Genomic DNA, 14,587 nt, shown 5'->3' with positions numbered 1-14,587 from the left:
GATTTTACGTTCAGATCTCTAAGTTGCAATAACAAAACTGTAATACGTATTAATGTAATATGTGGATCATTAGATACTCTTTAGAAAGAACTATGGTCTGAAACTGCTTCTTCAGAGAAACAATCCAAACCAGATTATGAAGCTCTTCCTGTGGAAATGTTTTCTAGCTGTTTACTCACGAGACTTCTAACTCTTTCTCACTAAGCTGATTCACTGTAGCTGGTTGCTGCAGCATTAGTACTTACTGCATTCTTTACCCATTCTGACAATGCCAACTTACACAAACATTGAACAGAAAAGGCCATTGCCCTTTTATGATGCCAGAACATCTGGTCAACGACTGGTAAACTTTATAATAGACCATGAGCAAGTACGGAAATAGGAGAAAGAGACTGAACTTTACATGGGGTAGAGACTCCACAGAGTTAAAGTAGCCTAAGAATTTTTGGTCTCTGAAGTTTACATCTTTTCCATGATCCAAGAGAGACTAATGGGAAACACAGAGATGTTGAAACATTTTTAAACATTCTCTTTCCCACACTAAGTAATTTGTTTTGTTTTATTTAAAACATTATTTATTTTTGCTCATTACTGCGTACTTCAGTCTAAATTCTCTCTTTGATACATTTGTGTAAATTCACTACAATTCCACTGAATTATCCCATTTCCAGATAAAACAGTTTAAGTCAGTTAGGTTAATCCGTATTCTCAGAGACTGGAGAGCTGAACGCTAAGGTCAAAAGGAGATTTTAGGAGAGTAACAAACAAATAAGAAGGAGCGAGTTGCCTGAGATACGGCATGGGTATAGAATTTGGCATGCAAGTTCTCCAAACAACTGTCTGTGGGCTCCAAGGAGAAAGTGTTACTCGGCAAATCTGGCAATACCAGAGGTGTGGAGCACCCAGTGAAACTAGTATCTCTTTTAAGCAGATAAAACAAATTTCTTCACACAGCAGATACTGAGCTTCTGGAACTTGCTGCCATGAAGAACTGTGGAAACTGCTATTATCAGAACATTCAAAGGGGATTAGACAAATGCAAGGACAGTGCATTTATATACGGACTTTATAGAAATTAGGCAAGCTTTCATCCTCTAACATTACTAATACAACAGTTCTGGATGCTGAGGAACACAGGGGAAAAGGGCCACAGATATTGACCCAGCCTCATGTGCTCACCTCATGTTGCCACAATCTAAAATATACTCCTGGGCTAGGTGGCCCACTGGTATGACCCAAAAGGGAATTCCATGTATTCTTATATTTGAAGGCTATTCAACCAGTTGCAATGTTGTAAGGTGTTCAGGCCTTTTCCCTGTTTATAAGACTATATAAAATTATCTTTATTTGCAAGGATGGAGGTGCTTGGGAGTTGTGAGTTTGCTTTGTCTTCAATGAAAGAAAAGAAAGCATGCAAATGGCAACCTTCTAATGCCTGAGGATGGTTTTCCAAAAGCAATTCCATCAATTTTGTTCTTTTGGAAGAGAAGAAATGCACACAAAATGCAGAGACATTTTTTTCCCTGCTGCGATGCGTTGTTCTGTCTGTATTTGGTACTGGATATACCAATGACATTATTTAACTGAATCAGATCTTGAAATAGGTTGGTGACTTTCTCTAAAAAATTGGTTCAGTTTCAGTAGTTATTTCCTTTTTAGCCTTCTGCAGTACATTTACCTCTTATTTAATCATTTTGTTTCAGCATTCACTGTTCAGGAACATTATCTGTATTTCCTTCAATGGAAAAGCTGGCATAGCATTCCATGGAGGTCTGTTAAGCTGCACAAGCATGCCTTATCAGAGGTATTCTTCAGCTAGCTATGTGAAACACTGAGATTGGGATGGAATTTATTAACTGTTAAGGAAAACAGCACCAGTGTGAAAGCCAGCCTTATGAAGTGTGAGAACTATGCCTGACAGATGGTAAAAGCTGGCAGTCGAGCGAGCTGCTCTGTTCTGGGATTTCTAAAACAACAGCAGGTCGTACATCTTAATTTTCAGATATACATGGATATATCACATACGTAAGACAGGGTCTTTTCTGGTCATCTGATTCTTTCCTACCTCAGGTCTCCTGAAAAAGAAATACGCAGTAACAAAAAATTTAAATGAGAAATGACTGAAGAATACTCTGAAGACAGCTGTGGCATAGTTGCATTAAACATGGGAAACTGGTGATACCCAAACAGAAGCTAGAACTAAGTTATAAAAACATCATGCTGAAGGAAGATAAAAGGATTTGTCCTGTTAAATATGACAAGATCCAGCTTTAAAAATCTCACTGTGTGAGGAAAGTGTCTGCGGAATTTAATCTTAGATAGGGTGCTTAGGCCCACATGGCTGTAACATCTCTCCCAAAACTCCCTTTCACTCATTCTGCTGCCTCTTTTCGTGATCACATGGACAATTCTGCCATCACAGCTGTCACTGGCCTATAACATGAATGTTACTGAACCTAAACAGCTCTCTAAGTTTTAATACCCAGGATCTCCTAAACCTTGCTGATTCTTTCCATGTAATAGGTTCAATGTTTCCACCCTCTGGGGCTGAGCCGTTTAAATGAAAAACTCAACAGTACTCCTGCAGCTTTTATTTTGCATCTGATCTTTACGCGGTGCAAGTTTCTTTTACAGCTGATAAGTATCCATTTGTTTTTCTCTTAGTGATCTCCAACAATGTGAAGCTTCATCACCTATCATCTCTCAGATTTCAAATACCAAAGTAACATCTTTTTTTCTTTCCAGATCTTTTTCTTCTACATAATATTCCTGTTATAGCAGATATCACTGCTACCATCCAGCATTGCAGTTGCAGTTTGGATACATAAATACCTGGAGAGAATCTCCTCATTTATTTCCTGTGTATCATCATTAGAGTTTATCTAGCTGAATTTTTGAGAAGATGGCACAGGTAAGAGATAGATTGTGATGAGAAAACCCAGAAGCCTGTCGGTTTTTTTTGAAGAGTTTGGCATGAGAGAGTGTGAGACCTGTTATCGCATAAGCAATCCAACAGTTCCTGCTGGGCCCATCTTGAGTGATCACTGTTGTGGAGGGCCTCAGCTAGCTCATTCCTTCTGCCGTGGGTTCCTTTTGTAGTCATTCAGTTCCTGTTGCACTTTTAGCTGGGAGACTTCCACTGTTGGGCTGTTAGTTGAGCAGGCTTTGTAACATAAAAGGGAAGAGGAAATAAAAAAATGCCTGTTATACATACTAAAAACACAGCGTGTTGTTTTCTTAATAAGCAGACATGAAAAAGTTATGTTATGAGATGTTATCATTCTGTTCCAGTGCTGTTCTGCCTTTTTCTGGCCTTCTGCAGAGAAGGTGCTCAGCAGACTTGGCGGTTCCCCCGACTCCTTGCACTGCCAGCTACCTGAGCAGTTGCTTTCCAAATTTGCTTTCTAACTGAGATATGAGGCTCTTTCTGTGCAGCTGCAGGAGTCACTGCACTTGGGACTGCCGCTATGGCCTGGGTTGACTCACAGTATTTATATCCCATTGGGTAGTGCTTGTAGTACTTGCTGCTAGAAAGAGTGCAAAATACCACCAGAACCTACACTTCTCGTTGCGCTTGCTTGGCTGCATCAGCATGAACTAAGCCGATAAGGCAACTCATGCGACAGAAGCGTTGATGTATTCTGAGCGCCACAATAGGTCAAAGAACAAAAGGGATTAAATCCCCATTAAAATCACAGCTTTCCACTTCATTTTGCTTTGCGTGCTCATATGTTTAAACTTGAACTTGAAACGCTAGTTTGCAAGTAGCTATAATGTGCAAACACAGCTTTTGTCAACTTGTTAGTGTTTGTGTTCTGAAGCAAGAGATCTGAAAGGCAAAGAACAACAGATTAAAGCTTCTGCAGTGTCAACACCATACTGGGAAAGAATTCTTACCGTCTATCACACTCTTATCTGAGTGATAATCTGCATGGCCATGGAGAGCTGACATGTATTTTTTGTTACACTGTTGCCTTAGTGCTAAGATTTCTTTGATTTTCTGCTGTCACCTTCACCACCCAGTGTAGATATCCTCCAGCTTTCACAATCGCTGCCTTTCCTGCTAAGAAAACAGAACTTACATGTGTTTCAGTACTTCTTGGCACCATGCCTCCAACATATAGTTCAGGGTAAAATTTTCAGCCCGTTTGCTGATTTTAAGTATAGCTAATAGTGTAATTAGCAAGGAAAAATAATTTTTCCTCTTTGGTGGGGGACAAGTCCTGCCAAAACTTGTGTAAATATGCCTGGTAAGGAGGGACTGCAAGTCATCAGAGAAAAGCATACTTCATAAGCATAGATCTGAAAATGTGATCTGATACTCATTCAGTTTGCAAAAATAACTTGTGGGGCTCAATATCATGGCTATTCTACTTTTTGAGGACTGGATGAATGTTTAAGAAAGCGAAGAGAATTTCCTTGAACAAAAGCATTTATAAGCTGCCACTCTCCCTGCCAGTATATGATGACAAAAGCCTGAAAAAGTTTTGCACTTTGGATGGCTTCCTCTGTGGGATCTGGATAAAAGGAGGCCACGCTTTCTCACGTAGCCGGCTCTAATCTCCTCTCCCCTCGACTCCATCCCTGGAGGCCACTCTAGCAGCCTCAAGTCTTGGAGCTGCAATAGGACTGTGTTGCAACCCAGTGTATGATTAGTTTTGCTTGATTTTGTCCCACTCTTGTCTATGTTTCGAGGCCATAACAAAGTCATTGGCATTAATGGAAGTAAAGGTTGTGTCCTGTAAGGCTCAAACCTGGACCTCCAGTTCCAGGGAAACTTCTGCAATTCGTAAGTTTTTTCCTAGGGATGATGAACATAGTAGAGATCAAAGCTTGATTCTTCTCTGCATTTCAGAGATCTGCTCTGACCTGAAAGGTTTTTTTAGTGAATTTTCTGAGTGCCAGTTGGAACAGGTTCCACAAAAGAAATTCAGAAATATCCATTTCAGAAAACTCTTGTAATGGTTCCTTCCCCTGTAGAGAGGTGGGTTACCTACATTCAAATATTATTTGACTGCAAAGGATTTCAGTCCAGGCACTTTTCAATTCACAAGTGTGCTCTAACCATTAGGATCTTTTGGAAAAGGGCTACTTTGGCCAAGTTCGCAGGTGTTAATTCCCAATGGAAATAGGTGATTTCTTCCAGCCTGTGTGTAGTCATCCAGCTTTCCTCATTTCCTTCTGGCTAAGTCAGGAGATGGCCCAGTGAGTGTGCTGTGTTTTGCAGCACGTCTCTCACATCATGGATCACGGGCAAAGAAGGGGCTAGCAATATAATTTGGAAAGATAGCTAATGGAAGATTAGGTAATATGAGGTTGTATTTAGGTTGTCTCTCAATTTACCCAGCTCCTCCCTAAATACTAACAGCATTTAAATACACCCCTGGGCTTGATTTCACAAAAATGGAAACTTTGAATTATCTACATTAGCTCTTTAAGTGTTCCTAATGGGGTTCTGATTCTCATTTATACTGGTGTTTTTTTAATAGATAATTCTTTACAGTAACTTTAGTGTAAGGCTCTTCAGCATGTTTTATAATCCCAAAATACATTCTATACTTGCTAAAATAAGTAATAACTTTTCAGAAGCACAGTAGACAACACTGAATTGCTAGATTGGACATGGTATGACACGTCTTTCCATTAACTTCAGATAGATACAAAATTTACCTTCAGACACATGCTGTGAATAGTCTCTGAGGGTCTTGCAAGAACACAAGCAAACAAATACTTTATATGTTTATCCATACATGAAGTTTTCACCTGTAGTTCAAGTTATATTAGCCATACTTGTCATTTAACAAACAATCCAAGTATTATTCCACACATTTTGCACATACAATTCAGAGTTGTTTTTCATTTAAACCAATTCAACAGCCTGCTGTGTAGAAAGATAAGATAGATTAGAAATTGCTCATGTGGTTCATGAGGAAGGACATTAGTGCTTTCTGGCAAATCATTCGCCTTCGAATTAATACAAATGTGTAATATAATGAATTTTTGTCTGAGGAAAGTTCTCCTTGTTCAGGTTTCATAATCAGTTTGAAAGCTGGTAAACTGTACATGTAGCACATTTTGCTGCAGTTTTGAAGTACAAAGTGATATGGATCAAGTATAGCAGAATATTTGTCTGAAAAAAAGATCCTAAAATAATTTTAGTTCAGACTACATTTCCAGCTAAAACAGGATGTCTGAACTGTTTATATGCTGCCATTTTATCTAGAGGTCATTCCTTATGTAAAATCTGGTAGGACATTCCCTGAAGACTTGATGGCAGCCGTCCCAGGGAACATGGTAAGCGTTGGCTCAGTTGTGGTACGGCTGATACATGCTCACTCGAGAGTTAGGCTGATCTGTGCTTCTCAGCATGGTGTGTTAGATCTCTGATTTCCAGATGTAGCACAGGGTGGAAGTGAGCATTGACTCTGATGTTGCCTCCCTATAATACCTTTTTCTGGGCTCATGCGTATAGTTTACTTGATCTCTCTATCATTGAAGACATAGTCTAAGTTGTCACATCAAATCAAGTTACAAAATTATGCAGTCAAACAGTTCTTAAAACAGACACTCATTACTTACCATTTCAGATATATTTTAGTGAAGTATACGGCACAGTGAAACAGTTGAACTTCTCACTTTGCGAGATATATTTTTTTAAACTCCAATTAGAAAATTTTGCACAAACCTAAAGTTATTATATGAAAGATATTTCCTAAAATTCTATGAGTTATGGCTGACTTTGTATTTGATAACAGCTTTGAAAGCCAATCAATTGGGTGATGACAGTAGCCCTGTGTATGACAATACAGCTTCAAATCAGTCTTAAAACTATCATCAGAGGATGCCCAGGTGAATACCTGCAATTCCTGAAGCTGTGATCTAATTAGAAAGCTTTAATTTACTTGTAAAAGTATGAAAAGATTTCAATTAATTCTCTGAGAGACGTGAAGCAGTTACTAATTTTCATCAAAGAGCTTTAATCTTTAATTAGGCTATCCTGATTCAGAGCCAAGTTCTGGAAGAGGTGACACTTGCCAGCTTGTTGTCGTGGGCAGGGGGGGTTGGATTGTGAAGCAAAGCCCCCAGGGGACCAGAGGGTTGTTAATGAAGCCATGTGCACTTCCACTGGCTCTCATTAACACACTTTTCCCTTTCACCTCCTAGTTTTCTGTGGGTTTCTTCTCCTGTATCTCTGCAGGCAGCTGCTTTCTTGTAGTGATTATTTTTTATTGTAGCTCTGAGAGCAGACAAAAGTGTGTTTCAAGAGTTCGCAATACCAGTGTTAAGGCCCAGCATCCGAATTGTAGGCATTTTGTCTGTCAGGTGGTTTATCTGCAGCTACACAGGAGTATCTCCATTTAAATAGGTCTGTTTCCTGGAGCTTCAATATAGTTCAGACCTTCAAACATATAACATTTCTCATACATCCAAAACATTTCAGCTACATAAAAGAACATTTAGGAAGTGTGAAGGACTGAAAAGCCAGAGCAATCTACAAATTATACATAATTAGATGGTTTTTATTTGAGTTTTGGAAACACTCCTTAACTTGTAAGCATTCAAATTAGGATAGTTAAGTTTCTACAAAACATTAACAGAATGACCTGATGATGTTGCGGGATTGTGGGAATGGGTCTTCAGTTCATGTACAAGGGCTCAGGTCTCTCTTCCACCTCAGGTAACCTGCATGTCTCTATGCAAATAGCTAGAACACAAATTTGTAAGTGTAGTTAAGTGTTTATTTCTTATGAATATAATTTGAATAGCAATACCTTTATTTATTTTCATCTGTACTTTGATTCACAGCTGGTAAAACGGTGACTCTTGCCTGATGTACTGACCTGTGATAAGAATGACTACATTAAAAATTGTAACAAGGGTACTATTGAATTTTGATTGATTAGGGTTCTGCACCTGAAAACTTGCCTATTTTTTCCAAGTGCATCAAATAATTTCTCAAAAGCTATCACCTATTTATTTAAATTGCTTTGCTCAAAAATCAAGATGCTTAGTACATCAAAGGGAGCCATACATCACATATATAGACTTCTTTGTGCATTCTCATTCAATGTTTCCTTAGCCTCTTCTTCTCTATTCCTAATCCTTACTTGATCACATTTTCAATGAATAAAGAGAGAGCTGGTAGGGGTTTGAGATACACATAATTTTGAGGATAAATATTTGATAGACATACTTCAAAATCAATTTCTTAAGAGAGAGAGGTAAAATCCAAAATAGAGTAATACTTTGAAGATAGGCTTTAGAAAAGAAAAGAAAAGAAAAGAAAAGAAAAGAAAAGAAAAGAAAAGAAAAGAAAAGAAAAGAAAAGAAAAGAAAAGAAAAGAAAAGAAATCCAAAAAGGACAGATAGATAACTACAGTAGTTAGTTAGTTTATTATAGTTAGTTTTGTTTATTTCTCTATAATTCAGCCCTGCAGAACTCACTGTTTGAGCTTTCCAAGATAGCTTTATAAACACTTTCAAGTTGATCTTGGTAAAAACAAAAAAATGGATGAAAACATTAAAGGAAAATTAATTAAATCATTAAATCAAATGCCTTTTGTCTACTGAACACAGGGAGATTGTTTCTACAAGTAATTCTTGGTGTAGAATAAAGCTCTCATGCAGTTTGAACACCTCTGTTTGGGGCACACAGCAGCCTTGGTTCTGTTTCAGCATTTGCAGAAGTAATGCGATGCTGCTGCGAACCTGGCCTGGCATCCCAGAAAACCACGTAAATAGTTGTTTTTAGTAGTTCTCCAGCATGAAACTGGAGAATATTAGGAAATCCTGTGTCTGTTTTGCATGGTATTGTGCAATTTTTGCACATAGAATACTTTCAGAGCACTCCCCTGGAATCAGAATGGGTGACAGCCACGCAATGGATGGAAAGTAATAGCGTATTTGAGATCTCCTCTACTTTCCCAAATACTTTTCAACGAAGTTTTTGTGATGAACTTTGAGAGCATAAAATAATTAGGTTTTGTAACAAAATGAGCTTTTTTATGTTTCCTCCAGATCAGGTCAGGGAAAGCTCAATTGCTTCTATTTTCAGGAGAATACAGGCAATTTTTATAGACAGGGACAAAACGTCACCAGAATCTATTAAAGAAAAAAGGCTGCTTTGTGCAAGCCCAGCTGCTTGGAACTGTGCCAGCACATATCCTATAGGAATTAATCTTGGTTTTGGGGGAGGATGGTGTCTAAATTACTGTAAAACACAATTTTCCATTTATGAGGCTTGCTTAGTGCACAAGGCTGTCTTAATGGAGCACGGCGAGTCAAGTCAGCCACTGGAAAATGAATATCATAAAGCATCTCCTTGAAAACTTTTGCTCACTTTGGCAGAAGGGATCAGTAAAGCATCTCCCGAGCCTCTTGCTCTTCTGGAAAGTGATGGAGACACTGAATGCAAGACTTCGTAAATCCGCTGAACAATTTAGTGTAAATGAAGGAGACATGTGACAGGGACATGTGACATGGGACAGTAAGCATTCAGTTGTGAGACAAACAATACCAGATCCAAAATCTTCATGCAGAAGCATGTTCACACCATCTGTGTAACCATCCAACCGCACAGGAAATGGGAAACAATTGTCTTTTTTAGGGTGAGGATGATGTATGGGATAGTTTGTCACAGAGTTAGCTGCTTGAGATAGAGTTAGCTCAGAAATGGAATCAAGCAGAAAAGATAAGAGCAAGATTACAAATATCTCAACATAACTCAGCTGAATGCATTGCGTTGAAAGGCAGGTCCCCAGTACTAGCCATAAGGAAAGAATCGCTTTCCTAAGAATAGGGAAAGCCATGAGGAGGAACACTGGAAGACTAGATTGTCTCCAGCCATTTATCTCAGGGCCCTGCGGGAGTGGAGACTGGCCCCAGGGGCAAGAGTGCTGCCCCCCATTCCTGGTCAGGAGGTACAGAGTGGGTATAGTGAAACTAAGGTCAGCCTACAGCATGGTGACCACCAGGCAAGCCCACGTGGTCACAAGGCAGGTGCAAGGCCAGGCACAGCATATGTATGATATAGCTCAGGCAAGGTCAAATTTTCTCCAGTGGGAAGTAGTTTAGGGAAGGAGTACATGAAAATACGTAAGTTTCTGCTGGGAGATGACAGTGAAATGGTGGGGTGCTAAGGTTTGTTGTGGAGGAGTGGAGGGGAGGCTCAAGGGTGTGTGCATCAGGGCAAGAGGGCGTACAGCAGCCTGTGTTTGGCAGTTATGGCTGCCTATGGGCTTGGAGGTGCAATTACTTTGAAACAACTTTTTTTTTTAAGGCAAAAGAATTTAAGAGACAAAGCTTCATTTTCCCTCCTTGCCTTTCATTTGAGCCTTATTGTCTCCATCTCCACTTCCTCTCCAGCTGCCCTGTATAAAGCAGTTTTCTCCCACACCCTGGGACTCAGGGCTGGGATGTGGGACTGAGGTAAAGTTAAGCCGGGAAAAGCCAGGAAAAGCCCGAAAAATACTGGAAGAAGCTGTAATTAAAAGGCTTCTAAGGTGAAGTCATGCTCTCGCTATAGAAGGATTTTCAGTCATGACAGTGAGTAAATAGTAAAAAGCATAATGATTTAAATACACTAAATGTCTGAAGGAATTAAACAACAGGCTAAGGAAAATCATAATATATATTTAATAATCATAATATATGTTTAGTATAATCCTTATAGAGATTGGTCATTCTTGATTAGAAGTTTGCACCAAATATATATTAATTCAGTAGCCTCTTATGCTCTTTGAAAATGCAGAAATGTATGATTTTTTCACTTTTGCATGCCACTTTTCACACCAAAATAGTATTCTTCTGGGAAAAATTCAAGACAAACTATAAAAAGAATCTGAAAGTTCAGCATTGTTTCAAACGGTTCCTCATTGTCTGTATTTTTTAAACTGGCTTGAAACATCAAGCCTCCGGTTTGTTTTGACTGGCCTCTGCCTGATACCATCTCATGGGTTTCTTGCCAGCAGCTAAAGTTTAATGAAGATTTTAATCTTTTCCCTCAAATCCTCACAAACAGCTCCTCTGTCACTGTGGACAACATCAATAGCTGGCTTGTCACTCAGGCCTGCAACTTCGCTGTCAAATTCTGCTTGGCAATTCTTCTGTGCGGCTTCTGTAGGATACAGCCTTCTCTCTCCCACCCACCGCTAAGTTTTGTACAAGCTCTCATATCATGCCTAGAGTCCTGAAACGCCCTTTCCTCTGGGGTGTGCTTGCTAATTGCAATGCTGCCCTGTATGCAGCCATTCGTAATACCACTAGCAAATGGTATGACCATAGCACCTCTCCTTTGGCTTTCACTAGTAACCTTCAATTCCCTAACACATCGAAGTCAAACATTGTCTCCCCTTTCAAGAGCTTTTATGGCATATTCCTATGACAAATTCTACCATGTGTTAGTGCCAAAATCAACAGACGCTGACCGGCCCGTCGTGCCAGGCCAGTTGCCAGACTAGAAATGTCACTAGCATTTTGCTATTGTTTTCACAGAGGGTAGCCTCTTATACAGGTCCATAGATAGCTCAAATTTTATACTGTACAAAAAGGCAAAATATATTTGACGCTTAGCAGGCGGTACAGAAAGAACAAGGCCCAGTGTTGCATTAAAAAGGTTGGATCAATGGATTCAGTAGTCTAGTGGTTGGAAGGGTTTGCACACCCAGCAGTAAATCTTCACAGGATAAAACAGAATGACAGTGATTTTTTGCGGCAAGGCTAATTTAGAAAAGCTCTTCCAGTGACAGTGGAAATGAATTTAAGTTTCTGGGTAATATGTAATTTCTTTAGTATTACTACAGCGTTATGAAGGATTGATTGTACAACTTTGTTTTGTTTTTTAACTCTACCTGGACAAATGGAATGAGTTAAAATAGAAAAAACCCACAAAGTAGGTGGAATCCACTCCATAATATGCATTAAAACCTGGATGGAATGCAAAAAGAGAAATTAATCCATTTTTGTGATTAATGAATACTAATTATAACTTGCTAGAATATTCCCACAGTTCATGCTAAATGTATAGCTCTATCTTTAAGATATGGCTATCAGTCTTTTGCTCTGTACTCAATGTGAGACAACTACTGGCAGAATTTGCTTCTTATGTTTTATAAAATAGCCCCCAGACACCAGATTTCTGAGACAGAAAACATATTAAGCATTGAGTTTGCAAGCTTAATTGCTTGATTTTGCAAACAAACTGAAAAAGTTAAGATCTCCATGGTACTACAGTGATAAGTTAGAACTAAAGATCATTATATCCCAAGAGGAATTTTGCAAATAAGACAATAGCAGCATTGTTTCAAACAAAGGGAAAAAGTGATTGAGATTTATAAAGTTAACTTGTTCTTGTGATGCCTTGGTACTTTGCTGCATGTGTAGGAGGATTTGCAAATTCAGTCAACAACAGCCCGTATGGCAGAGCCTTGACCAGAGCTGAATGAACTATTGAGAACGTTCCTTTGAATAATAGCTTTCTAATACATCATGAAATTCAGTAAACATATTATTTGCTGAATGCATTTGACAGACTATTTCATTCTAGAGGGAGTGAAATCTGAAACACAGCTACAATGCAACCAGTAATTTTAAAAAAATGTGCCAGAAAGGTTATTCTATGCATATTAATCAACAAGCTCTCAGCCTGATGTCAGATGGTGGCTGAGTGCTTTGGCAAGCGCCAATGGAGCATTATTTTCTGTGGGAAAAAACGCGTAATCTTTACACACTGCAGGTACTGCTTCACATCCTCCTGCTCGCCAGGTCAGCTTCTTCCCAGCTTCTTCATGTCCTTGTGCATGTCAGTGTTTGAATTTGCCCATATGCGTCTAATCTTTTTCTTGATGTGTTTTAAGCTTGGTAGAGTCTAATGGCAATGAATTTCACGGGCTATCAGTTCACGGAAATTTCTGAGTGTGCAGACTTTTAAAGAACATTGTTTCCTCAGTCTGCTGTGAGTTCTGAGCAGGAATTTGTACCTGACAGTCACCACTCATTGCATTTGTCTTTGCAATGTGTCTTTCTCCCCTTAGAATAAGCAATTCTGATCTTCTTGCTGCCATTTCTTAATGTCTTGGGTTTGGACATGGTAAGGTCAGAGCGGCTATGCTGCTCCTGTCAAGTGAGCATGAAGGCTGGGAGCACGGTGGTGGAAATGTGTCAGCTTTAAGGGTGCAGAGAGACTGCAAGGAACATTTGCTATTTCAGTAATGCCAGACTCAGGTGCCTAAAAACCATGACATCATCTGTGGAAAAGAGTTCAGATGAAAAATAGTGAATTAAAAAATATGACAAATAAAGATAAGTTTCTTTCCTTCAGCCTCCTGTTTTTCGTGCCCCAACAACCCTCAACAAGCCTTTTTTTTTTTTCCTTCTTTTTTTCTCCCCCTTATCCAAAAGATCTAGAAATATGCTTTAAAAAGAGAAAAAAAAAAAGTCTCCCTTCCCTGAGATTCTGTTGTTGGTCAGCAAGTTGGGAAATCCCAACCAAAAGGGCAAAACTAATACTAAAACTGTAAGCTCTGGCTACATTGTTGCTGCCTATGACTCGCAAATTTACATTTTCTTCTGAAATGTAATGTATTGAGATGTCAGTGTTCTCATGGCACTTGTTGAGGGGCCAGAGAGGAAGCACTGACCCAGGGATTTTAATGTCAGTATTGAGATGGTCAGTGCAGCTGTTGTACAGCACAGCAAGGAGAAACATTTCCATCAAATTTCTGCTGTCTGGGGTGCGAGTGGGAACATTCAAACCTTGTGTTTAGCTCCCAGATGCACAAACCACATGTCTGAGCTGACACACAGGGAAGTATTGTTCATCAGTTAAAAATTGGCATCAATTGCTTCCTCCCTTTGGGCCAAATGGGGAACCATATTGTGACTCCTTAGCTGCTGTGGCAACAAAATGACATACTGCCCTGCACTGAAGAATTATTAGTCCAAAGGGAAGAACTATGCAGTACAACAGAAATCTGGAGTATGATATGCAATTGGATGAGACAGGTGACAGGAGGTATACATACCCATATGACTTCAAACTCTGTCGTATTAAGGGAATAAGTGCATGTGCCACTGCCGTACACGTTTGTCTCACCTTTTATTCCCTCCTGATCTTTAATAGATACTGGAAAAAACACAGAAGAAAATGAAAAACTTGAAGCAGTGAAGGTAACTGTTGGTGTTTACAAGTCCCCAGCTGGACTGTGGTCAGAGCATTCACTTTGCCTTTGCTGATGTTATTTCCCAGGCTAAGTCCCCCATGTAAACTACAGCTGTGAGCAGGTGGCAGCGCATGTTCATGTGTGCTCCATGAAGGGGAACAGCCTCTCTTTGTATCTTGTGCATTTTTTCATGTTCGGCTGAAAACATAATTTGCAATGGCAGGCAGATGTAAACAAGAATTTCACAAGATAAAAGCAAAATACTTAGTCCAAAACTCCTAGTGCTTTGGTTTCCTTTCATGGTTATACTTGATATTTAAATATACTTTACAATGGAATACATCTTTAGAGAAGAGGTCAGACAGGGTGAATACATAAGCTGATTTCTTCTTCTTCAGATGAAAATGGATTTTCCTTTTTTTTTCTTT

The sequence above is a fragment of the Larus michahellis genome, chromosome 5, assembly GCF_964199755.1.
Source record: "Larus michahellis chromosome 5, bLarMic1.1, whole genome shotgun sequence".
Classification (NCBI taxonomy): Eukaryota; Metazoa; Chordata; class Aves; order Charadriiformes; family Laridae; genus Larus; species Larus michahellis.
The sequence above is the reverse complement of the archived record's forward strand: the minus strand, read 5'-3'. Positions refer to the sequence as shown.